This window comes from Suricata suricatta, chromosome 12, assembly GCF_006229205.1.
Source record: "Suricata suricatta isolate VVHF042 chromosome 12, meerkat_22Aug2017_6uvM2_HiC, whole genome shotgun sequence".
In the NCBI taxonomy this organism is placed as follows: Eukaryota; Metazoa; Chordata; class Mammalia; order Carnivora; family Herpestidae; genus Suricata; species Suricata suricatta.
The window spans coordinates 81,941,385-81,965,368 of NC_043711.1; the positions used below are offsets into that span (position 1 = coordinate 81,941,385).

Below are 23,984 nucleotides of genomic sequence, written 5' to 3' on the forward strand. Positions count from 1 at the left end.
GAGTCACGGAGATGGGCTACAGAGAATACAGGACTCTAGGAAAATTGCGGATGCTCACATCTTGCTAGCTAGCAATGGTGCTTCTGTGTGGGGACCCCAGAGAAACTGTCACAATGTGCTTACATTGTCATTGCAGCACTGGATGTGATAACAGAATATAGGTGAAAACCTAAGTGTCCATCAGTTGGGGACTGGATAAATACGAAAACCTACACAACCTTCCTCCGTGTTACTCAACTAATAGGGGCCAAGAAACGAGGCCCCTGATATTCACATGACTTTTACTATCTGTTCCAGGAAATTCTTGCCTAGAAAGGTAGGACTGTAAACCAATAAATAACTTTACTATTTGCCACAGGAAATTATTGCAAACCAATTTGTTTGGGCAAACAGTTTGCTCACCTTGGCAAAGCCCTCTCTTTGGCAATAAACAAATGAAATGTGGTCTGTGTATACAATGGAAAACTCTGTAGCAGGTAAAGGGAATGAACTCAAAATGGATAGATCTTTCAAACGTAAGGTTAAATGGAAAAAATCAATTTGCAGGAAGATGTGGGGAAAATATGATGAAATATGTGATATTTTTAAAACACACAAATAATATTATATATGACTTTAGTGTAATGTAAGTATACTCCTATAAAAACAAGTACAAGTATAAAAACATTCATGGGATTTATGGAAACCCAAAATCTGAAGCATTTGTGAAAACCACCAAACTCCCTTATGGGGAGGCAGGAAAAGCAGTGGGATAGAGGAGTAAAGAGAAGGTTTCAACTGAAGCCATGTTTTATCATCTTTGTTGAAAACAAAAAAGATTTGAAGTACTTTGATTGAAACAGTAGTACAATATTTGATTATTTGGGGAAATAGGTACCCAGATGATTTTTTAAAATTTCCTAAAATTATTTTTTACTTCTTTTTGGGGGGTTTGTTTATCCCCAAGGAGGGGAGGGGCAGGCAGAGTGAAACAGAAAGAGTGGGAGGGAGGGAGAGAGAATCGCAACAAGTGGGCTCCAGTCAGCACAGAGCCTGACTTAAGGCTTGATCTCACGAACTGTGAGATCGTGACCTGAGCTGAAATCAAGAGCTGGACTCCAGATCAACTGAGTTGCCCAGGTGCCCATTCTGTTGTTGTTTTTAAGTAATTTCTACGCCCAATATGAGGCTTGGGCTCATGACCTCAAGATCAAGAGTCATATACTCTACTGACTGACTCAGCCAGGCACCCCTGAGTTCCTACTTTTAATTATTTTGAATATATATCTGAAAGTGAAATTGCTGGATCATGTGGTAAGTCTATATTTAATTTTTTTGAAAAATTGCCATACCACTTTCCATAGTACCACTTTATATTCCCATTAGCGATGCTCAAGGGTTTCAATTCCACCCACTACCACCACTTGTTAGTCTCTGTTTTGGCGGGTAAGAGCCATCCTCAAGGGTGTGTGAAGTGTGTGTTAATGCTAATTCCTTAATGCAAATAATCTTATATGATTTTCTGCATGTAAAAAATAAATGGAATTTAAGAAACAAAGCAGATGAACATAGGGAAGGGGAGGAAAAGAGAGGGAAAGAAGCCATAAAAGACTCTATAATACAGAACAAACTGAGGGTTGATGAAGGGAGGTGAGTGGAGGATGGCTAAATGAGTGACGGGTATTAAGGAGGGCGGTTAAGGATGGGTATCAAGGTGAACACTGGGAGTTATATGTAAGTGATGAATCACTAAACTCCACTCTTGAAAACAATATTACACTGTATGTCAACTAACTGGAATTTAATAAAAATTTTGAAGAAAAAAATTAAAATAAATAAGAAAACATCTCCAGAGCTTAAGGAAGAAAGGAAGGTCGGGCTCAAGTCCATGATCCAGGAGTTAGGTCTGTGTGGCATTTGACAAGTCCCTTCTCCCATCTGAGCCCCCAGTTATGCCACTCAAGAAAAGGAAGGAGGAACAATCCCATTTCCAGAATTAAGGAAGTAACAACTGTTCAGATGTTTATGCAAAGAAAAAAAATTTGGTCAGAAGGTCAACTGATCAGCCTACGCAAGTTGGGGAGCAGCATCTGGACGAAGATGATGGAGACCCACTAACTCTCTACTGAAGACTATGCATTTCCAAACTGTAAAGTCCTTCCCTTTACGCAGAAAAGGAAGTGGAGACTCAGAGGGTCCAGGGACCTGCCTACTGCCCCCAGGCACACGCAGCAGAACCAGGATTTGCCCCCAGGACTGAAACTCCAAGCCCCTACCGTTCACTGCCTTGCATAAGACCTTATCTTGATCCCAATAGTTCAAAGATGAGGACATGCAGATCACAAAGTCTGAGTAACTCCAGGATGATAATAACTAAGATTTAATGAGCACTTGCCATGTGCCAGGTCCCACATTACCCATGGGGTCCTCACACCCCAGCTCCCTGATTTGAAAAGGGAGCCTCAGATAAGTCAGGGCTTTTGTCCAAAGTCACAAAGCTAACAATGCTGGCCAAATATTGGTGTTGTCTGTCTGGTTACAGAGTTGATATGCCCCCAGCCACGTGCGGAAGACTCAGAATTCGAAACCAGAACACATCAGGACTTTAAGCCAGTGCCCATTCTTCATACCCTCTGCCTCCCAGGGAATAAAAGAGTTCCTCAGACCATTTCTCTGCTGTCCTTTCTGGGGTCTCCTTCTCCCTCCAAGCTGTGGGCACAGCCCAGGGAGGGGCCTCCCACGTTACTTGGAGTCTGACCTGCTACAGGTCCTTCCCGCCTCGTTCGGGGTGGGGGGGGCTTGCAGGGCCACAGTTTCTGCACCGTCTCTGAGCTTCACCAGTGTCACCTTCTTCCCAGGTTGCAGATGCTTCTGCAACTGTGTGAGCTTCATCTTGGTCTCCTGGGACCCCCAAAGCTTCCTCTCGGGACCAGCCAGCCCCCAGCCAGCCAAGGTAGGCCCTTGCTCAGTTACGAGGCGCTCACACTTGCTGTGGGTCCCCAAAGGAGCCAAGTCAGCCCACACATATACGCACACCAAAGGGTGGCCCTGGAAGGGAGATGGAGGGTGGCGGGGGTGACACAGGTGAAGAGGATTTAAAAATACCTATACCATATTGTGATAAGCACTGAGTAATGTATAGAATTGTTGAATGACTCCATTGTACACCTGAAACTAATATAACACTGTTTGTTAGGGGCACCTGGGTGGCTCAGTTGGTTAAGCGTCTGACTTTGGCTCAGGTCATGATCTCACAGTCTTTGGGTTCCAGCCCCGTGTGGGGCTCTGTGCTGACAGCTCAGAACCTGGAGCCTGCTTCAGATTCTGTCTTCCTCTCTCTCTGCCACTCCCCGCTCACTCTTTGTCTCTGTCTCTCAAAATAAAGACATAAAAAAAAAACCACTGTATGTTAACGATACTGAATTTAAAATTTAAAAAAATAAGAAGAGATGCCTGGCTGCCTCAGTTGGTGGAGTATGCTACTCTTGATCTCAGTGTTGTGAGTTCAAGTCCCACACTGAGTGTAGAGATTACTTAACAATAAAATCTTTAGGGGCAGCTGGGTGGCTCAGTAGGTTGAGTGTCAACTCTTGATTTTGGCTCAGGTCATGATCCCAGGGTTGTGAGGTGAAGACCCTTGTAAGTGTGGAGCCTGTTTGGGATTCTCTGTCTTTCCCTCTGGCCCTCTCCCTCCATTCACGCTCTCTCTCATTAAAAATAAAGTTATGAAATAAAATCAAATCTTAAAAAAAAAAAAGCAGTGGCTCTGGGTCATCCAGGCCTCCAGATTCCCAGCATTCCTTCCTGTGTGTGCCCTGCCCTTTTATTGCCTCCTCTTTCCAGTGATCAGCTTAGATAGACTTCAGGCTTCAGGCATGCAGAGAGGGGGATAGAAACCAGCTTATGTTTTAGAGTCAGGCCTCAGGCCACAAACCATTCACTAAAGGCAGAGGAGGGGCGCCTGGGTGGCTCAGTCGGTAGAGCGCGTAGGATTTTGGCTCAGGTCAGGAACTCACGGTAGGTCAGTCTTGGCTTGGAGCCCCGCCCCGCGTAGGGCTCTGTGCTGACAGTTGGGAGCCTGAAGTCTGCTTCGGATTCTGTGTGTCTCTCTCTCTGCCCCTCCTCCACCACGCATGCTCTGTTACTGTCTCAATAATAAATAAACATAAGAATTAAAAAGAAAAAAGAAAAAGAAATAAAGGCAGAGGAAAGAGGCCTGGCTGGAATAATTATTAATAATAATAATTATAGTTAAACTAATTACGTAACGACAGCAACAACAGCAATAGTTGACCTTGAGAGCTTAGCTGACCTTGAGAGCTTGTCAATATGCTAAACACATTGTCTCATTTAATTCTCAAAAAAAAGAATGCTGTGAGGTAAGATTGATTTCTTTCCATTTTGAAAAAGGGAAGAACCAAGCTCAGAGAGGTTAAGGAACTTGCTTAAGGTCACATAGCTGCCCCGTGGTAGAAACTAAAGAACGAAGAGGCTTGGTGACCTAGACTTTACCCTGCCTGATACTTCCTGGGGGACTTTGGGAAAAGCGAAACCCTTTTAGAGCCTCCCTTTGTGCAGAAGCAGAGGGGAGGAAAAGACCGGAGAGGACAGAATAGGAGCCAAGAGGCATGGAGCTGAGACTCTGAAGGCCTTACACAGTTGTTTCCACGACGTCAGCTTTATTCAATAATAAAACAAGATTAACATAACTGTAAAGCAGGTTCAGAATTTCAAATTCAATGACATTTCATTACGCTTGTAACTTGGCTTCATACAAGTCACACAAAACAGTACAATACAAAGTCATGTAGTAAGACACAACAAGGGTATGATGCTTTTTGTAAAATAAAATATAAAATGAATTATCGAGAAAATAGTCACGTGCTTGGATATCATAGCAATGTCAAATTGTCATAAAGGTAGTTATTTATTTATTTATTTATTTATTTATTTATTATTTTAAAGTAGGCTCCAAGGCCAGCATGGGGCTTGAACTCAGGACCCTGAGATTATGAGTTGTAGCTATGCATGTATTTTTACCAGCTTCCCTGCTGCTGCAACTCTAATGTCATGGCTCAAAGGTAGAGAAACAGATTCCTTTGTGACAGTTTGTCTTACCGACAGAATGGCTAGGTAAGGGGCAGGTTCCAGCTCCCAACCTCTCTACCCTCCTGCCACAGGACCCTTGTACATGCTATTTGTTCCTTCCTCCTGGGCATTATTCCTCCCTCCACTTGGTTAACTCCCACTGATCATGGAGATTTTTGCTCCCCAGCTGCTTTCACATGTAAGTTTCCTGATTTTTAAGTAATCCCTACACCCAACGTGGGGACTGAACTCAGGACCCCGAACTCATGGGTCACGAGTTCCGACTGAGCCACCGGGCACCCTGGGGAGATTTCCTAATTGATTAGAATTTCATGGTTTCAGAGTTTTATTAGTTAGAATTTCACAACCAGAGAATTCTATTGATTAGGATTTTATGGCACCAGACAACTATTGATTAGCATTCCACAGCCCCGGAGTTCTATTACTTAGAATTTCATGACTTGAGAATGCTATTGATTCGGATTTCATGGCCGGCGTCCTAGTATCCCATCGATGCGTGCTTCCCCCACCCCCCCAGATCCTCAGCTCTCTGCTTAAACTGTACCTTCTCAGGGAGGCCTTCTCTTATCTCCCCATTTCAAATGGTCTGCCACCTGCTCCCACTTTATTTTTCTCTATGGTGGTGGTCACCACTTAACACATCTAATACGCAAGTTACTGCTTCCTGTCCTAGAATGTAAGAAGCTCCACTAGGGCAGGGATTTTTATGTGTTTTGTTTACTGGATCCTCAAACCTAGAACAGTGTTTGGCACACACTGGATGTTCAATAAATGTTTTGCTGAATGTTTACAAATGAATCAATTACATTCAGTAACATAATGAATAAAGTGTTGTAATTATCACATAAAGGTACCATGCAATCATTTTTTAAAAAGTGACTGCCAATTTATCCACCTCCCTTCAGCTCATGATGGAGAGGGGACTGTATTGCCTCTCTCTGGCGGTGCCCCTCTCTCTAAGTCAGGGGTTCTCATCTGAGTCAAGACCTAGACTCCTAGGAAAGGAAAAGGAATTGAATTGAAATGGGGAGGTGAGTCTGAAAGGGGATACCCACGGTCTAGAACCCCACTAATACTTCAGACCTTAAATGTTACCATCACCGTTTCCAGGGAGATCTCCCTGAGGGCCAGGTTAACCTGGCTCCTTGTCAAATGCTCTCCAACTTCCATCCACCCTGCTCACAGCACTCCGTACTGTTTGTCTTTAGAAATAGCTGGGTGACTGTTGATATCTGTAGATAAGGATCACATCTGCTTTGTACCTTCTGCCTAGACCAGTGCCGGTACACAGCAGGTGCTCTAGGCCTGTTTGTGGAGTGAATGCACAAACACCATAACACACTCCTGCCTGCAGGTGGACAGGATCTGCGAGGGTCCATAGCAGCCAAGCGTCAGGGGCTACCAGGAGAAGGAGCCTGAGGGGACCCCGCATTTGGGTCCCCAGCCTCCCTCTGCACCACCTCCAGGGTAAGGGGTAGGTAGGAGTGGGTGGGTAAGCCTTTTCTGTAAACGGACAGATAGTCAAACACAGGGAGCCAAACACAGGGAGCCGTGTTGTTGTGATCAAGCACAGACAATAAGTAAACAAAAAAGTGAGCTGCGTTAAAAAAAAAAAAAAAACACCCTTCCTTCCAGGGGTGCCTGGTTGGCTCTGTTGGTAGAACATTCCACTCAGGGTTGTTGAGTTCAAGTCCCGCCTTGGGCTTGGGCGTGGAGCCTACTTAAAAACAAACAAACAAACAAACAACAAAAAAAAATACCCTTCACTTACAGACCTAAAAATTGAACTTCATGTTAAGTTTCACATGTCACAAACACATTCTTACATTGGTCTTCTCAGTAGTTAAAGGTGAAAACACTTGTGTATAAAGAGCAAACAAAACAAAACAAAAACCAAAAACCGTGGGGCAGGTAAGGGCTATGATTTGCAAAACCCCAAAATAAAACTTTAAGTAGAAAGTAAGGGTGGGAGACTAAGATGAGGGAGGGAAGTTTTCTAAGTCTTCCATGCTGCATGGGTGGGTCTCTTAATCATTCCGAGCCTCAGGCTCCTCCTTTGGAAAAGGGAGAGAATAAAAATCCTAGGTTCCCTAGGTGGTCCTGGGGATTAACGGAGATAATGCTTCCATTCCAAACAGACGGGTTGAGCCCGCTGGGTTACCACGGTTAGTAATAATCATTATTATTAATACCAGGGGGGCTGTGGGAGGAGCGAATGGAAGGACGTTTGCAAATCCCCCAGCAAAAAAAATCTGGCCCCAAGGAGACCTCCATAGAAGCTCTTAATTTCCTGTTTTCCTCTCCTGCCTCTCACGCCACTTTGCCACTTTGAGGTCACTCAGGATAGACCTCCCCAGCATCCTCCACCAACCGCCCAGGTTCTCCTGCTCCCCACAGGCCTTGCCCAGGATCGGAGAAGGTGCCCATGGCAGCTGGCCAGGATATGGGAGAGGGCCGGGTGTGGAGGGAAGGGGGGGTTCTGACCAGGTCCCCTGCCCATTGTCTGAGCCAGCCCGCCCGCCAGCCAGCCCGCCAGCCAGCTGATGTCCCGGGTCTCCGACACCAGCTGGCTGGCCCCACCCCAATCCCCCTCCCTCCCAGGTCCCTCCTTGTCACTCAGCCTCTGTCCACCTCCACCCACCCACCCGCAGCCTAGAAAGATGTTGGGTATGACCGGAGGATCTGAGCTTTGTCCCCCAAATGGTAGGCTGATTTGCATTCCTTTAGCAATTTGCACACTCCATTCATTTGTAGAGACTAGAAGTTGCAAAGGCTGCAGGGGTCTTTGGGTTTATTTTAGCTGAGTGGGGTTTGAAAATGTGATTTTGGGTGTTCCCTTTCAGCCTTTAGCATTTCCTTATTCTGGAGCATTGGCCAAATGATGTTGCCATTCTGATCCTCAGTGTCCTCATCTGTAAAATGGGGACAATAACACCTCTCCTGCAGAGTAGTAGTGGGGAATAAATAGGAGAACGCAAGCAATGTACCTGGCACAAAGCGTGCGCTCAACAGATGTTATTTGCTATATATCATCATATTTGTGTTGTATATATATATACAACAGAGCCAACTGTTAAGCCTGTGCTGTCCAATAAGGTAACTACTAGGCACAGGTGGCTATTTAAATTTAACTGGAACTTGAGTTCCTCAGTCACACCAGCCACATTTTAAGGCCTTTACAGCCACAAGTTCTGGTGGCTGTCGTACCTCGCTCGCAGCGTAGATATAGAACATTCTCATTACCAAAGAAAGCTGTATGTATTAAACTGTGCAGATGCAAACCTCCTAATTCCCGGGAGCTTTTCTCCCTTTCCCAAATAGGGCTCTCCCTAGGGCAGTCTTTCTCCCCGCCCCCTTCAAGGTAATAACCTTGGTGAGTGGGTGTTCTTTTGTTCTCTGCACCTGGGCAGGAGGGTGGAGAACAGGTGTGGAGCTGTGCCCTGGAGCACTGAGGGGGTGGGCGCAATTGTCCGCTTTGTAAAGCAAACAGTTGCACCCAATTCTGCCCTAGCCACCAGCAGGAGCCTCTTAGGGCCCGGATGTGGATGAGGGAGGGAACACACTGGGAGTTTCAGCCCCTGTCCCCACCACCTCCAGAGGTGGTTTAAGGTCACACAACATGTCTGAGCCTGGGATGAGCAGTTTCCAGCACAGCTGACACCTGGGGAAGGTGCGCCAGATGGGAGGCCCAGAGTGAAGGGGAGGGGAGGATTAGCAACCTCTCCACGCCACGGCTCAGCTGCATCAGGGGCTGAAAGGCAAAAATAGGTCACATTCAGACTATTTCAAATGATACGCATCCTCTGTGGTCCCACCTCACTCCTGGAGTTTTAACAACCACAGCCAGACACGTATATCTCCATGCTACTGTTCACTGGCATCCCAAAGTCAACATCCTTGAACTTGAATTCTTGCTTTTGCCTCCAGGAAGTGTCTGTCCATCCCGCAGCTGTCTCCACCTCAGGGGCTGGCTGCCCCAGCCTTCCAGTTGTCTGACCCCAAACCTTAGAATCATCCTTTACCTTTTTCTTTCCCATGCCCTAAAAGGAGTGATCTGTATATATATATCACATCATATCATATCATATATATACATATACATTTATATGTACATATATACATATACACACACACACACACACATAATCCAGTACCTCCTCATCATTGGCCTGCTGTCGCCGTGGTCTGAGCCACCATTGTCTCCCTCCCAGATTGCTGCGGCAGCTTCCCACCTTTGCCTTTTCCAGCATACTCTTCACTCCAAGGGCATGGAAATCCAGTCACTCCTCTGCTCCAAACTATTTAGTAGCTCTAAAATTCACCTGCAACTAATTTCCTTACTGCTGCCTACTGAGCCCCATTTGTCTGGCCCTGAACCCCTTGCCCAGACACATACTTGGGTGTCCTTTCTGTGCCGTGCACACTCCTGCTTCAGGGTCTTTGCTCCTGCTCCACCAGGAGCCACTCTTAACTCACACAACTTCTAGAAGTTTTCCTGCCTTCCTTTTTTTTTTTTTCCTTCTTACCCTCTTACAGTTTTAGGAATGGAAATACCCTCTTCCGAGAAGCCTTTGTCACCTTATATAAAACAAACAGCCCTCAGTGGGTCCCCATGCCTTTGTCTTATTTTTACTCAGAGCACCTGTCACACTATTTATTGACTTGCTCATTGCCAGTTCATTGTCTGTGTCCTTCTCACGAGAATAGTGGCTCCATGGGGCAGGGATTTTCGCTATCTTGTTCACTGCTATATCTCCAGTACTCTGCACACAGTAGGTGTTGAGTCAAGGAGGAAGCATAAGCCTGATGCTAAGAACCATGGCATGCACCGAATATGGTTGTCTCATCTAATACCCAAGACCCCTAAGGCAGGCACTGTTATTCTCTGACTTTACGGATGGGGAAATGAGGCTCAGAGGTAATGACTGGCCCCAAATTAGTAACAGACTTAAAGTGTGTCTCTTGGTCCACTCCCCCACATACAACCAGAATTGACAGTCGGGGGGGGGGGGCTGGGGAGCTGTAGAGGACTGAAGTCTGAGTGCCCCAGGTCATTCAGTTGCGTAAGCATGACGTCTGAGACCCTCTGCTCTATGAATGGGCAACTCTTAATAGAGGAGTATTTCCCGTTCTTAGAGAGAGCTCTAAATCTCTGGGTTTTCTTCTCTTTTAGTGTGGCTTGTGGCCAACTGTTTAAAGGGGAAAAAAAAAAAGCAATTCAGAGCTCTCTAGGGAGTACTTGAACCCTTTCATATGTGTTCCCTTGCTTCAGGCTGTGACATCCTTTCTCTGGTCTCCAAGTGGCAGCCCAGTCTCCACCCAGCTGAAAGGATAGTGTGGCTGAGGGTCTGAAAGGCTGGAGAGGACAGGTAAAGAAGAGGTGAGAGGGACCGAGGAGGGGGTGGGGAGAGGGTCTGAGATATAAATAAGGACCAGGCAATAGAGGACTTTGTAGGTCCTGGTTGGAATTTTATCTCCAAGACACTGAGGAGTCTTTGAAGTCTTTGTTTTCTTTTGAGGGACAGCATATAGCGCCAGCCCCCAGCCCCTTCCTGCAGGGCCAGCTTGTCACTATCCTTCCCCCATCGTAAGGGTCGCCACTGTCCTGACTGCTAACAGCACAGATTGGCTTTATTTATTTTTGAAATTGTATATGTAAATGGAGTCACACAGTGGTTGTGTGTCCAGCTTCTTGAGCTCAACATTATGTGAGATTAATTTCTGTTGTCTGTACAGCATTGCTGTGTAGTATTCCACTGTGAGAATATAGTACGATTTAGTTATCCTTATTCTTCTGTTGACAGTTACTTGGGAATTTTCTTGTCTGGGCCCTGGTGAACGCTGCTCCTGTACTTGTGTACGTGTCTCTTCGTGCACACGTGTAAGCACTCCTCTCATTATCTACCGAGGAAGCATCACCACAGGGCAGGCACACGATGGGCTTTTTTGGACACAGTTTCCTAAATGGTCCTGCTACTTATACTCCTGCCACCAGAGTATGAGAGTTCACGTGGGTATCAGGTAGGGAGTGACACAGCCCTTGTCCTACTTCAACATCTACAGACTAGATGGCACTGTTTCATCGGACACAATCAGACACTGGTGCAAGGACCAGCCATAAACAAGACCCCTGCCCTAAGGAGTTCACAGCCTGTACAGAGGGTTTAAAACCGTGCTCCAGGGGCTCTTGGCTGGCTCAGTCGGTAGAGATTCTTGATCTCATGGTTATGAGTTCAAGCCCCACATTGCGCATGGCGCCTACTTAAAAAAAGAAATTAAAAAATAAACCTGTGCTGCAGTGGGGTTTATGGGGTCTGTGCTCTGTACAAGGGACTCTATATTGTTTGGAAGGACCAGGGTACCTGAAGAAATAAATACAGGTGGAAGAACATGACAACTGTTAGTCAGGACTTTAAGATTTATTTACCTCTAGGCCTAAAGAAATTCCAGGGACCAATATGGCAAAGGCCTGGAAGACAATGCTATCTGGAGAAGACCAAGTATGGGGTCCTAGGGTGAAAACATAGGTTTTGGGATCAGTCACTTACCAGCTGTGTGGACTAGGTCAAATCACTTGCTCCTTGTGGGCCTCAGTCTTCTCATCTGGTAAATGGGATAATATGATAGCACTCAACCCAACAGGACTGTGAGCTGTGGCTTGAACTTTGCACATAGTACCTGGCACATAGGAAGCAATCATCAGTGTAGCTCCTGTGAGTATTTCTGTGTGGCTGGAGAGAAAGGCAGAGAGGCAGAAGATAAGCGTGAGACTGCAGTGTGCATGTACAGCCTCGAATAGTTCTTGTCAGGCAATGAGCACCCAGTTAGCATTTAAAGGAGGCTGGAGAATGGGCAGGGAGACTACATCAGAGGTGAGTTGTGGTCAGACCCTCCAGCTGCAGGGGACAGTTGATGAAGGGAGAACCTTAGGGGCAGGAAAACTAATTAGGAGACCTTTGTAATGAGCCATGTACAAGTCTGCAGGTATGACATATTTTGTGATAAAATGTCTAAAGGGAGACCAAAACATAAAGAAGTGATCAGAACTGCCTGGACAGCGGAAGTGAGTCTGAGGAAAAAGACTTGGATTCTGTGATGTCAATGGGGTGAAGCCCAGGATGGAAGCTGAGAGAAGCCAGTCTCTGTCTGGCAGAAGATGCGCTGCTTTGGGGTGGCGTCCACTTCTCTTCTTGGGCACTTGAGTCTCATGAATTTACCTACCCAGCAGGGAGTAAAACTGGCCATTAGCAATGGATCACATTTTCATCTATAAATTCGGAAACGCCCTACAGTAATTTTCATTGCTTTTGTGAGGGTGCTGGGAAATGAGCATCCTCAACTACTATCGTAGTAGTAGAGGAAACAGAATTTGGTAAAACTGGTAAGTGTTGCCACTACTTGATCCAGTAATTCCATTTTGCCTTTTTTAACAAAATATTTATTTATTTATTTATTTCTGAGACAGAGAGAGAGAAGGAGAAGGAGAGTGGGGGAAGGGCAGAGAGAGAGGGGAGACACAGAATCTGAAGTAGCTCCAGGCTCTGAGCTGTCAGCACAGAGCCCAACATGGGGCTTGAACCCATGAACTGAGAGATCATTACTGGGCCAATGTCAGACCCTCAACCGACTGAGCCACCCAGGTGCCCCCAGTAATTCTATTTTGAAAAATCTCTTCTTAGGATCAGAAAAGAAATATCACTGACGCATGGTGATGTTTGATAGGCATTATTTATAATAGAAGAAAATAAAAAAGCAGCAGCCTTAATGATTACAGGTGTCGGATTCTACCAAAAGCAGAGTCTCCTCTGACCGTCATTAAAGTCACATTTATGAATAATTTCTAGTGACGTGGAGAAATGCTGAGTATATATAGTGAAAAAAGGCAGGATACAGAAATGTGTTAACAGCCTGAACTCAAGTATGAAAACATACTCATGAACAAAAAAAATGGAAAAGGCTATACAGTAAAATGGTGAGAGCATTTATTTTTCGGTGTTAAGAATTAAGAGTGATTTTCACTTGCTTCCTAATCTTGTTAGAGCACAGGAATTGCTCACTGTGAGCATGCTCACCTTCCTCCCATGATCAGAAATAATAATGTATCTTAATAATATAACTCAGCTTGGTCATCTTTCCTACTGGGGGCTCTTGGACTCTTCAGCCTTCTATGGAGAAAAAGTCTTGCTTACTAGAAAAGCCGCAGCCATGCCAAATATGTCTCCAGTGCACCGACAGGCTTTCCAAAGCACCACGGACATTTCGGGCTTCTGTTTATCCAGCGAGGATCATATACCTTTAAATCGCTTCCCCTCACTGACTGTCATCTGGCCTGGCCTTGTGTTTATCATACATTAGCAGAAGGGGCATGGCCCATGCAGATGGCAGGCAGCATGCGTTTCTCCCCGCCACCCATCTTTATCCTCTTAGTCACTAGATAAAGAAAAACAATCACTTGCTTTGGACAATAAACAGCCAGGGCCATGAGCAATTTCCTTAGGTTTATCAAGTCTGCAATTCCTTCAGAAGGTTGCGAGAAAATGTCAGAATTCTGTTGTTCTTGTTTTATTTTTTTTAAAGTAATCTCTACACCCAGTGTGGGGCTCAAACTCACAATCCTGAGATCAAGAGTCACATGCCCCACCAACTGAGCCAGCCAGGTGCCCCAAGAATGTCACAATTGAATTCTGTCACCTAAGACTAAGCTTCTGACTCAGGTAAATTTTTTGATAAGTCTCTTAACCTTTTGGAGACTCAGTTCCTTTGGCTCGAAAATGGAGCTGTTATGAAGGTGAAATCAGATTCCGTTTATAAGGCCCCTGGCCCTGGGGCGCCTGGCAGGCTCATTTGGTGGAGCCTGAGACTCTTGGTGTCAGGGTTGTGAGTTTAAGCCCCATGTTGGGTGTGAAAATTACTTTTAAAAAATTTAAAGAAATCTTAAAAAAATTTTTTTTAATGTTTATTCATTTTTGAGAGACAGAGAGAGACCCAGCATGAGCGGGGGCGGGGCAGACAGAAAGGGAGACACAGAATCCAATGCATACTCCAGGCTCTGAGCTGTCAGCACAGAGGCCAATACAGGGCTCAAACCATGAGACCATGACCTGAGCTGGAGTGTATGCTTAACCGACTGAGCCACCCAGATGACCCTAAAGAAATCTTTAAAAAGAAAAACTATAAGGAACCTGGCCCTGACTCTAACTCCTAAATGTTAGCGTTCTGAGCCACTAGGCCTTAGGTAACCAAATCAACCACAGGCCAATGCTCTGTGGCTCTAGCGTTTCCAGAGGGCCTCTCTTCCCCACCTTCAACACACATACACACCCTACCATTTCTTAAGCAAAAATGAAGTAGTGAACCTATGGAGTTCATTTTCTCTATATCTGAAATTAAGCAGAACTTGGGAAAGCTATAGGTTTGAAGTCAGGCCTGCCTAGGTCTTTAGCAAGAAAATTTTATTTCAAAAACAGTGGAATGTGGTATATCCAAACAATGGACTACTACCTGGCAACAGAAAGGAAGGAAAATTACTGATACAACAACATAGATGAATCTCAAAATCATGTTGGATGAAAGAAGACAGATAAACGAGTACATGCTGTATGAGTCCATTTACATACATTTCTAGAAAATGCAAACCAATGCATGATGACAGAAAGTAGATCAGTGGTTCCCTGGGTCCAGGTGCAGATGGAAGGACGGATTACAAAAGAACAGGAGGAATCTTACAGGGGTGATAGAAATGTTCTGTATCTGATATTGCGGTGACTTCACAGGTATATACAACTGTCAAAATTCATCAAACTGAGACCTTTAAATTGACATGGCTCATTGTTCATAAACAGTGAGCCTCAATAAAGTTTTTGTTTCTTTTTCTTTTTCTTTTTCTAGGTAAGTTTCATGACCAGCACAGAGACCAACGTGGGGCTTGAACTTACGACCCTGAGACCAAAAGTCACATGCTATACCCACTGAGCCAGCCAGGCACCCCTCAAAAAAGATAAAGTTTTTTAAAAAGCCATCATGGGGGAACACTTGGCTGTTTCAGTTGGTAAGAGTATATAACTCTTGATCTTGGGGTTGTGTGTTCGAGTCCCACATTGGGTATAAAGATTACTAAAAATAAATAAACTTAAAAAATAAAAATAAACAATCATAAGAGTTGGGGAAGGGCAGGATGGGGAATAACTGCTAAGGAGTATGGGGTTTCTTTTTGGGCTGACAAAAATGTTCCTTTTTTTTTTTTTTGAGAGACAGAGAAAGAGACAGCATGAGCAGAAGAGGGTCAGAGAGAGAAGGAGATACAGAATTCGAAGACAGACTCCAGGCTCTGAGCTAGTTGTCAGCACAGAGCCCAATGTGGGGCTCGAACCCACGAACTGCAAGATCATGACCCAAGCCAAAGCTAGACGCTCAACCGACTAAGCCACCCAGGCACCCCGACAAAAATGTTCTGAAGTTAGAGATTCTGTTACAGGTTACACAACTCTGTGACTGTACTAAAAAGTACCAAATTATACACTTTAAATGGGTCAATGTATGGCATATGAGTCATATCACAATACAGCTGTTAAACACCAATCATACAGCTACAATGATAGAAGTCAGAATAGTGGTAACCCTGGGTTACCATTGAATGGGGTATTGACTGGAAAGGGAAAACTAGGGAGCCTTCTGGGGGGTGGAGCATGACGTAGGCAATAGTGATAGGTGTTAAGCCTGAAAGAACTTATTGAGCCACGGGCTTGAGATCTGTGCATCTTGACATACCTACACAGTATACTTACATTTTCACTTTTACTTATTTTTTAAATTTTAATTTAGTTTTTAAAGATTTCATTTATTTTTTAAAAATAAACTCTTTTGAGCTCCTGGGTGGCTCAGTTGGTTAAGCGACTGACTCTTGGTTTTGGCTCAGGTAATGATCTTACTGTTTGTGGGTTCGAGCCACACATCGGGCTCTGTGCTGACAGTGTGGAGCCTGCTTGGGATTCTCTTTCTGCTTCTCTGCCTCTCCTTTGCTCACTCTCTTTCTCTCAAAATAAATAAATAAACTTTAAAAAGGTTATAAATAAGTAAATAAATAAATAAACTATTTGCCCAATGTGGGGCTTGAATTTGTGATCCCGAGATTAAGAGTTGCATGTTCTACCAACTGAGCCAGCCAGGTCTCCCTCAATTTTTCACTTTATATTATTTTAGTATTATGTTTTATGTTTATTTATTTATTTTGAGAGGGAGAAAGCATGAGCAGGGGAGGGGCAGAGAGAGAGAGAGAGAGAGGGAGACAGAGAATTCCATGCTGTCAGCAGAGCTCAGTACATGGCTCGAAGCCAGAACCGTGAGATGATGACCTGAGCTGAAACCAAGAGTCGGATGCCTAACAGACTAAGCCACCCCACTACCCAAATTTTTCACTTTTAAATTAACTTTTGAAAAATTTACATAAAATAATTTTGGACTTTCAAAAATGTACAGGTCTATGCATTGTAAAAACATACAATCATATAACCATCAGGATAAACAAGATGTAGAACGGCCCCAGAATTTCCCTGTGACCTTTCATAGTCATGATTTACCCCTACCATAAGCGTCTGATGACACATATCTATTTTCTGTTCCTATAATTTTGCCTTTAAAAAAATCCTGTAAGTGGAAGTATAGAATATGCAACCTTTTGAATCTGGCTTCTTTCTTTCTTCATTTTTTAAAAGTAATCTCTACTCCCAATATGGGGCTTGAACCCCAAGATCAAGAGTCACATGTTCTACTGACTGAACCAGCCAGGTACCCTGAGTACCTTCTTTGAAATTCATCCATATTATGTTGAGTATCAGAAATTTGTTTCTTTTTATCTCTAAATAGCGTTCATTTGTATGATGAGTACCTCAGTTTGTTCATCCATTCACTAGTTGAGGGACATTTAAATTATTTCCAGGTTTTGGTAATTTTGAATAAGGCTGCCATAAATAGTCATGCCCAGGTTTTTGTGTAAACGTAAGTTTTTAGGGGCACCTGGCTGGCTCAGTCTGTGGAGCCTGCAACTCTTAATCTCAGGGCCGTAAATTCGAGCCCCATATTGGGAGAAGAAATTACTTAAAAGTAAAATCTTAAAAAAAAAAACAAAACAGGCGCAGCTGGGTGGCTCAGTTGGATAAAGCAGCTGACTCTCAATCTTGGCTCAGGTCATAATCTCGTGTGGTTCCTGAGATAGAGCCCTATGTTGGGCTCTGGGCTCACAGCCTGGAGCTTGCTGCAGATTCTCTCTCTGCCACTCCCTGCTCATGCATGCATGCACGCTCTCTATCAAAATAAATAAACAACAACAACAACATAAGGTTTGGGCACCTGGATGGCTCAGTTGGTTGAGCATCCAACTTTGGCCCAGGTCATGATCTCACAGTTTGTGAGTTCAAGCCCCACATTGGGCTTTGAACTGATAGGACAGAGCCTGCTTGGGATCCTCTGTCTCCCTCTCTGATCCACCTCCACTTGTACATGCTCTTGCACATGCTCTCTTTCTCTGAAAAACAAATATTTAAAAATATAAAAAAATTAAGTTTTTGGGGCGCCTGGGTGGCTCAGTCGGTTAAGCCTCCGACTTCGGCTCAGGTCAGATCTCACGTTCGTGGGTTCGAGCCCCGCGTCGGGCTCTGTGCTGGCAGTTAGCTCAGAGCCTGGAGCCTGCTTCTGGTTCTGTGTCTCCTTCTCTCTCTGCCCCTCCCCCTCTCATGCTCTGTCTCTCTCTGTGTCAAAAATAAATAAAACATTAAAAAAAAAATTTAAAAAAAAAAATTAAGTTTTTAAACCAGGGTTGCATTCCCAGCATAATCCCAACCAGGATGCACTTTTTGAAAACTTTCAAAAAATATTTATTTATTTATTTATTTATTTATTTATTTATTTATTTATTTTGAGAGATAGAGGTGGGGAGAGAAAGAACCGCAAGAAGGCTCCATGATGTCAGCGTAGAGCCCAACATGGGGCTCAGTCCCATGAACTGTGAGATCAGGATTTGAGTTGAAATCAAGAGTCCAATGATCAGGGGCGCCTGGGTGGCTCAGTCGGTTAAGCCTCCGGCTTCGGCTCAGGTCAGATCTCACGTTCGTGGGTTCGAGCCCTGCGTCAGGCTCTGTGCTGACAGCTCAGATCCTGGAGCCTGCTTCCGGTTCTGTGTCTCCTTCTCTCTCTGACCCTCCCCCTCTCATGCTCTGTCTCTCTCTGTATCAAAAATAAATAAATAAAAAAAAGTCCAATGATCAACTGACTTAGGCACCCCTGATATCTTTTTTATATACTGTTTAATTCAATTTATTACTATCTTGTTGAAGACTTTTGCTTTTGTATGTCGTCATGAGACATATTAGTCTCTAGTTTTCTTTTTTTGAAATACGTTAGCATGGTATTACTGTCAGGCTTCATAAAATGAGTAGGAAATGCTTCTTCCTTGTTTATATTCTGGAAGATATTGTGTGAAATTGGTATTATTTCTTCTTAAATATTTGGTAGAATAAGCCAGTGAAGCCTTTTGGGTCTGGAGTTTTCTTGGCAGATCTTTAATTATAAATTTAATTCATTTAACAAATACTGGATCTGGATTCCCCCCCCATAAAAAAATAAAATAATAAAAAATAAATATTGGAGTATTCAGATTATCAATTTTTTGGATGAGTTTTAGTGGGTTGAGTCTTTTAAGACATTGGTCAAGGGGTGCCTGGATGGCTCAGTTGGTTAAGTGTACGGCTTCAGCTCAGGTCATCATCTCGCGGTTCGGTTCGTAGGTTCAAGCTCCACCTCAGGCTGTGTGCTGACAGCTAGCTCAGAGCCTGGAGCCTGCTTCAGATTCTGTGTCTCCCTCTCTCTCTGACCCTCCCCTGCTCACACTGTTTCTCTCTGTTTCTCAAAAATAAATAAAAGACTTAAAAAAAATTGGTCAATCTCTTGGGGCACCTGGATGGCTCAGTCGGTTAAGCATCCGGCTTCGGCTCAGGTCATGATCTCACGGTTCATGGGTTTAAGCCCCGTGTCAGGCTCTATGCGGACAGCTAGCTCAGAGCCTGGAGCCTGCTTCGGATTCTGTATCTCCCTTTCTCTCTGACCCCGCCCTGCTCACACTGTCTCTCTCTCTCTCTCAAAAATAAATAAAACATTGAAAAAAAAAAAAGAAATTGGTCAGTCTCATCTGAGTTATCAAATTTACAGGTATAAAATTGTTACTTATTACCCTTTTGCTATTGGTAAAGTGTATACTAATATTCTTTCTTTCGTTCTTTTTCCCCCTTTCTTCCTTTTTAAAATTGATATATTGTGCCTTCTCTTTTTTGTTAGTCTTGTCAAGGTTTATCAAGTTTATTAATCTTTTCAAAGAACTAGAAACTTTTGGTTTCATTGATTCTCTCTATTTTCTCCCTTCGGTTGAGTTCTGCTTTTCTCATTATTATTTCTTATCGTCATCTTGCTCTGGGTTTAATTTGTTTTCTCTTTCTAGTTGTTGTTGGTTTTTTTTTGTCTATTTATTTTTTTTAAACATTTATTTATTTTTGAGAGAGAGAGAGACAGAGAGACAGAGAGAGAGACAGAGCATTAGAGGGGAAGGGGCGGCAGAGGGGGAGGGGGACACAGAACCTGAAGCAGCTCCAGGCTCTGAGCTGTTCAGCACAGAGCCCGATGTGGGGCTGGAACTCATAGACCGTGAGATCATGACCTGAGCTGAAGTCCGACACTTAACCGACTGAGCCACGCAGGTGCCCCTGTCTATTTATTTTGAAAGAGACAGAGAGAGGAGGAGGGGCAGAGATAGAGGAGAGAGAGTCCCAAGCAGGCTCTGCGCTGTTAGAGCTGAGCTGACACAGGACTCCAACCCAGGAACAGTGAGATCATGACCTGAGCCAAAATCAAGAGCTGGATGCTCAACTGACGGGGCCATCCAGACACACCCACCCACCCCCCCTTTTAAAATAAGCTCTACACCCAACATGGGGCTTAGACTCAAAACTCTGAGATCAAGAGTCGCATGTTCTACCACCTGAACCTGCGGGGTGCCCCACCACTGGACATCTTAACCCTCAGCCTCCTAAGCCTATAATCTATTCTCCCCACAGGAGTAAAAGCATATTTTCAAAATGTAATCAGTTTAGGCCATTAACCTTCACCAAACTCTGCAAAATCTCCTGCTGGTCCTCCAATAAAATTCATGTACTTTTTCACCAGTGCCAAAGCCCTGCAGGATCTGGTTCTGCCTCTGCTCCTGGCCTCATTTCCCACTATTCTTCCTCTCATCCACACAGCTTCAGTCACACCGATCACCTTGTGCCTTACGTCCAGGAAGTTAATTTCCTACTCAGGGCCTTTGCGTTTGCTGTCTTCCCTACCTAGAACACAATTGCTCAGATATTCCTATGATCTGATAACTTCATTTCACTACAGTCTCAGCTTATATATCATTTCAGAGCGGCTTTCCTGCCTGCTACTGTAAAATGATAATCCTCATGCCTCTTGAACCATCTCTCCCTCTCTTACTCTGTTTCTGACATTAAGTAATACTTCCACTTGTCCGTTTCCATAGACTAAGCTGCATGTGGGTAGCAGCATTATCTTATTGATTACTTTATTCTAGCCCTAGGCTTAGCACAAGATAGGTACTTGATAAATATTTTTCAATGAATAAATTAATTCTTTCTTTTCTTGAATATACCTCTATGACCCCCAACGGTATGTGATGGGAGGGGCCAAAGGGGAGACTAGAAAGACTGTTATTTGCAGTCTCACAGCCCCTTGTGTCTATCTCTAATATTTCCCTTATTTATTTAACAGATATTTAGGAGTTCCAACTCTGGCACTGGAGATATAATTGTGGCAAACACAAAGTTTTTACAGAGCTCGTGGTCTACAAAGATGATGGATAGTAATTCAGAAATGAACAAAATAAATGACAAATGACAAACAGGTTATATGCCACGGAGAAGAGGAGCATGGTATTGTGGGATTGGATGTAAGGAGTTCTGACAAGTCTGGAAGGTTAGAGAGGGCTTGCTTCTTTGAGGGAGTATCTCCTGAGCTGATACCTCATGAGTATAGAAGTGGGGGGTGGTTGTGTGGAAGGAGGAGCATGGCTCTCACAGTTGAGGCTCAGGGTTCTGGTATACGCTGGGTCTCAATAGGCCTGTCTGGCCAGCATGAGGGTGATGCAGATGTGGCCACAGAAGTAAGCCAGGTCTGGCTAGGCAAGGCAGGACAAGGGAGTCTTCAGGAAGTGGAAGGCATTGTTCTTTTCCTCCACCTCTAGAGGGCAGCCCACTTGTTTTCCAGGCCTGGAATCTTGTTGATCAGCAGGGTCCCTGAGTATGGGTTTTTAAATCAGTTTTTTGCTTCAAATAATTTTGAGAAGCACTGAATTAGGGACTAGTTTCTCACTAAATGTTTGACGAATGAATTCATGCTTGTTGGGCTGAACATGACGGCAAAACATTCTTTGTGCAGGCTTTCTGGGCAACCAATTTATAGGATATGGTCTTGGGCAGTTAATTATCTTCCCTTCTTCCTTGCTTCCTCCCAGACTTGATGGAGCAAGCATTTATTAAATGTCTGTTATAAAAATATTAAAAATGTTGCACAGTCACTATATCTCAGATAGCCAAGTGCTAAGAGAAGGCAAGGCAGTATATAGCAAGATTCAAATGGGAGTGGAATTAAAAAAAAATTGGGGGGGAGTGCCTGGATGGCTCAGTCAGTTAAGCATTGGACTCCTGATTTCAGCTCAGGTCATAATCTTATGATTCTTGAGTTTGAGATCCACATCCGGCTCTGCACTGACAGTGCAAACCCTGCTTGGGATTCTCTCCCTCTCTCTTTGTGCCTCTCTCTCTCTTTCAAAAAATTTTTTTTCTTTTAAAGTAGGCTCCATGTCCAATGTGGGGCTTGAACTTATGACCCTGAGATTAAGAGTCACATGCTCTACCAAATGAGCCAGCCAAGTGCCCCAATAATGGAATTTTTTGGAGCACCTACTATGTACTAGCAACCTCAAAGTATGAATGATCGAGATTGGAAGTGGGGGGTAGGGAGACAGCAGGTAGGAGGAGGAATAAAACAAAAGACAAATGCATATAATAATAATTGCAACATTTAAAAAATGTACCAGGCACTGTGTTTTTCATGCAACAATCTTCTAAGCTATCATGAGCCACTTGCTGAGGCTCGGAAAGATGAAATGACTTGTCTGAGGCTACATAGATGGTAAACGTGGAACCATGATGTATATCCAGGCTCTGGTGTGTGGGCTCTTTGATTTAACACCATTTTAGGGGGCGCCTGGGTGGCTCAGTCGGTTGACCATCCGACTTTGGCTCAGGTCATGATCTCATGGTTTCTAGGTTCAAGCCCCTTTGTGCTGACAGCTAGCTCAGAGCCTGGAACCAGCTTCAGATTCTGTACCTCCCTCTCTCTCTGACTTTCCACTGCTCGCGCTGTCTTTGTCTCTCAAAAATAAATAAAAAATTTAAAAAATTTAAAAATTAAAAAAAAATAACACCATTTTAGAGTATATATAATATGTAGGTGTTGAAAATTATCCAATTATTCCAAACTTGGAAGTAAAGCAAAAGAATAACTTCATGGAACTCCAATTTGATTTTCCAGTTCACAGTATGTGTTGGCAACCTTTTCTTATTACAAGCAGATCTACCTACTTTTCATATGTTGCATATTATTTTCTACAGTTTATTTCATTAATTCTCTATGTAGGGCACTCAAGTCAATTTTGATTTTTGTTCTTATAAATAATTCTGATATAAATTTCCTTCCTATGCATCTTTTTGTGTACATGAGCAAGTATTTCTTTGGGATGGAGACCCACAAGTGGAATTTCCAACCCAAAGGCATGAAATAGAGCAATTCATTGTTTTCCTGACTATGAGGTTGAACATCTACTTTTCTTTTATATAACTTTTTTTAAAGTTTTTTTTTTTTGAGAGAGAGAGACAGCATGAGTGAGGGAAGGGCAGAGAGAGAGGGAGAGAGAGAATCCCAAGCAGGTTCACAGAGCCCAATGCGGGGCTAGAGCTCATGACACCATGAGATCATGACCTAAGCTGAATACAAGAGTCAGTGCTTAACACACAGAGCCACCCAGGCATCCCTGAACATCTACTTTTAATGTTTATTAACCATTCAGGTTTTCTTTTCTGTGTATTCTCTATTCATCCTCCTTGTCCATTTTTCTTTATTTTATTTTTAAGTAGTCTCTATGCCCAATGTGGGGCTCAAACTCACAATCCTAAGATCAAGAGTTGCATGCTCTACGGACTGAACCATCAAGGCATCCTAACCATTTTTCTGTTAAATTATTTTTTTATTCTTACTGGTTTATAGTTCTTTATTCTGAATATTGATTCTTTGTTGAATATGTTGCAAATATTTTATTCCAGTCTTTTGCTTGTAAAAGAAACCAAACTTTATGGAGGAATTTGGGATTTTTAATGTTTTTATTTTAATTCCTGTTTTTGAATCCTAGGGAGGCAGAATAGTTCAGAGTAGCTCAAAGAATTGGGTCTGAAGTCAGAAGTTTCTAGGTTCTGATCCTATCTCTGCATTATGCTAACAGTCACCAGTGGGCAAGTTCGTCGGTGGTAAAGCCCTTTCTGAGTGTATAGGAAAGGGAAAATAATACCTCTCTCCCTCATTGTGAGGATTAACTGGATGAGTGTATAAGAGTAACACCTGAAGATGATGAAGAGTTCAGTAATACAACGGTTATTATAGCTAAGGGTTATTAATATTGTGGTGACATTTTAGACATTTGGCACAGAGTAGGCCAAAAGGGCTTAGTGACTTACCCAATGACTTGCTCAGGGCGACCAGGCCTTAACCTGGAGAACTCAGGTGCCGCGCTGTCCCCTCCC

At 43.7% G+C, this 23,984-nt stretch overlaps 1 long non-coding RNA gene across 1 annotated transcript; it reads right to left on the reverse strand.

Annotated features, from left to right (window-relative positions):
• Nucleotides 1–7,758: 7,758 nt before the first annotated feature.
• Nucleotides 7,759–23,980, reverse strand: LOC115274078. The gene is made up of 3 exons (XR_003901080.1): nt 23,919–23,980; nt 11,637–11,819; nt 7,759–8,839 (listed from the first exon to the last, which is right to left on the reverse strand). It is a non-coding gene; the product is annotated as an uncharacterized LOC115274078 (long non-coding RNA).
• Between the last annotated feature and the right edge of the window lie 4 nt (nt 23,981–23,984).